The following is a 3,115-nucleotide window of genomic DNA, read 5'->3' on the forward strand; positions in this document are numbered from 1 at the left end:
TGTGGTTCAAGGTGTCCCTGCTCCTGCAGGGGGGTTGGGCTGGGTGGGCTCTAGGGGTCCCTTCCCACCCAAAACATTCTGTGATTCTGTGATAGCAAAAGATATGCTGTGTTACCTAAAAATTTTCACTGGTGTATTTCTGTCAGTGATAATTCTGTTATTGCTTGTGCTCAGATACAAGTTCAGTCTTTCACCGGAGAAGGTTATGATTCAGTGGTGAGAGAAATATGTAAGCTGTGGCCAAAAAGCCGGAAGAGTGAAAACCACAGCAATGTAGCAGCTTTGTTGGTACTGAAAGGAACCTCGGGACTTTTCCTTCTGACAGAATTAATTTTGGGAGCAGTGCAGATGCCATAATCCAGCATTGTGCTGGCATTTACAAGGTAGTTGTGTAGCAGTTGGTTATACTACCCCATACTGGCTTTCACATAAATTTGTCCAGGCTAGAATGTGGTGAAGACCATGTTCATCTCCCGTGAACAGCATGTCTCCTGAAAATGTGTCTAAGAGATTGGTGATGTGTTGCCAATTCAAGCAAAGGTGAAGCATTAAAATAGTCAAACGGTAGAATGAGAACAGTAAGCTGTGGGCATTTGAGCTTATTATGGGTTCCCAGACTCTTGTCTACCTGGAACCCTTGGCAAAAAGATGATGCAGTCTCAAGTGGTACTAGTAGCTGAGCTGAACACATCCGATCCCCCCATTTTTGGGAACCCTGACTGTCAGAAATGATGGATCAAACAAGCATGAGGTATTGATGGTAAGTGAACTGCTTGCTTTAAGAGCTTTAAGTGGTGCTTCAAAGAAAGTAGATGGCCATAGCAGTGTGATTTGGGGTGCCTCAGCCAGGTACCGTGTTGTCACTGGCACTAGACACCTCTGAAGGTCTTTGGAGACCAATGCAGTGAACTTAACTGGAATGTCTGTCTCTCTTTATCAACTGCAGATATTTCTGGAGGATGAGTTGAGTGCTCCTACATGACAAACACGCCTATTAGCTTCCTGCATGGGCTGAGAAAATAAGTTAAAATTACCCAAATTGTTTTGGGCTTGCGTTTGTACTTTGCGTTACTCTGTCTTTCACTCTGAGTGGCAAGCACATTGAGCTCTGGTGGTGGGGCGTCTTGGGTTTGATTTGTGTAGCTGAGATTTCTGTTTGCATAGTGTGATCTTGCCACACATCCACGCTAGTTCTCGCTGCTAGAAAAAAGCGGGAAGAAATTTAACCGCCACCGTATCCCTGCTTTTAGTCTTAATTGCTTTCAGTTGGATCAAAGACTGCCTACTAAAAGAAAGAGAAACTTCGAGTCTGAATTTAAAAAAATCTTCACAGACTTATCATCAAACCCCAAAGAAACATCGGTTCTTTTATTTTTACTTTCCTCCACGTTCCCGATACCTGTAATCCTTCTCATGTTTCTATTTACCTTTTTTTTTTTAAAATTCATGCATTCTTTTTGATGTTTAGCTGCAGAAACTGACTTTTCAGAAATTATGGCTTTTTCAGTATGTTAAAAATATCTTAGCTTTAATACTGTAGCTGCACACATAATTTTAATATAGCTATATACAATTTTATAGCTTGCAGTTTTTCCATGCGTTTATATTGAAGAAGCAAAAGTCGAGGATTATGTATTGTTATTAAAAATGAAACTTTAAAACATTAATCCACCCAACAAATAAAGAATCCTGCACAGCATTTGATGTTGGCTGCAAAAATAATGTCAGTACTGTATCATCTTCAGAAGAGCATTTTATGTGTTTCTCTGGTTTATGATCTATAACACTGCATTGGTTTTTTCCAAAGCTTCTGTTGGATCCTTCGTGTTGAGATTCTTTAGCACCTTGGGGTTTTGTGTCCTTGTGGGTGCAGAGGGATGCTTTTCACTGTTGCCTGTTTTAAAATTTTCTTACATCTCATTTTCATGATCCTATGATTATGTTGGATCGGTGTCTGATTGTGTGATAGTTTAATATAAGGATCATCTGACTCAGTCCTCCTCTAATGGGCAGAAGCAGATGCTTTATTTGATCAAGGGTGATACAAACCTTTCACCCATTTTTATTATCTCTTTTATTATATTTTTGTATGGGAAATATGCTGGACCTGTTTTGATATACTGCTGAGCTGTGTATCACACATCATTTAAGTAGTTACCAAGCCTTGAAGACATTGACTTACTGTGTTAGAATTTTTCTGAGTTAAAAGATTTTTGGTTTATGTTGTCTTTAACGTACAAGATGTTTCGATCATTCTTTAATAAAATACAGATAAATTTAATGTAATGTCCTTCATCATTATTGATACTTTGGGACTGTAGTCTCCTAGCAACAGAAAAGGAGACAATTTGAAAAAAAAAAAAGGTTAAGTATAGAGAAATCTACTTCTCCCCGTTACCTATTAATTTCAAGCTCTTCATAACTGGAAAAACCGCAGCCAAATTGAAAACAAAGTCTTTACTCCTAACTACTTTACGTATTTTCTCAATACTTTTTCATGGAGAAATGGTCAAAGTACTTGTTTTATGATCCCTGCAGTCCAGCTGTGCAGGAAGAAATGGTGAATTTTGCTAACAAGGTTGAGCTTAAACACAATTTTTTACCACATAATACCAGGTCATCCATGGTGTTGGGTCATCCTAGCCTTGTAAAGGGTGAAACAGACTCGGAGAATAAATATTCCCTCTGCGCTGGGCGTATCCGCCTTGAGTGGTCAGTGTGATTGTACGTCAGCTCATCCCTCCCCGTGTTTTCCCTTTGTGGTGGTTGTAACTTGGGTCGGTGATCGATGAGTTCACCCTCATATCTCGTATAGCCAAGAAGCTCCTCACCCAGCTGTATGTAAGAGAGCACCCACATAGCTGGAAACAGAATTCAGGTCTCTGTGCCCCCATCCAGGTGCCAAATCTGCCAGACCAGAAGTCATTAATCTATCGCTGATAAGCAACCTCTTGCCTTTGAGACTGATACTGCTCACAGCAATGATTAGAGTTTGTGCCGCTGAGATCTGTGTGCTGGAGCGTGTCCAGAGAAGGGCAGCGGAGCTGGGGAGGGGTCTGGAGCCCCAGGCTGCTGGGGAGCGGCTGGGGGAGCTGGGGGGGTTCAGCCTGGAGCA

General features: G+C 41.1%; 1 protein-coding gene across 1 annotated transcript in view; it reads left to right on the top strand.

Moving 5' to 3' along the window:
- The window catches only part of MSRA (methionine sulfoxide reductase A), a 290,729-nt gene that overhangs the window by 23,019 nt on the left and 264,595 nt on the right, over positions 1-3,115 (top strand). The window lies entirely within an intron of this gene.

The sequence above is a fragment of the Egretta garzetta genome, unplaced genomic scaffold (genome assembly GCF_000687185.1).
Source record: "Egretta garzetta isolate BGI_Z169 unplaced genomic scaffold, ASM68718v1 scaffold325, whole genome shotgun sequence".
Classification (NCBI taxonomy): domain Eukaryota; kingdom Metazoa; phylum Chordata; class Aves; order Pelecaniformes; family Ardeidae; genus Egretta; species Egretta garzetta.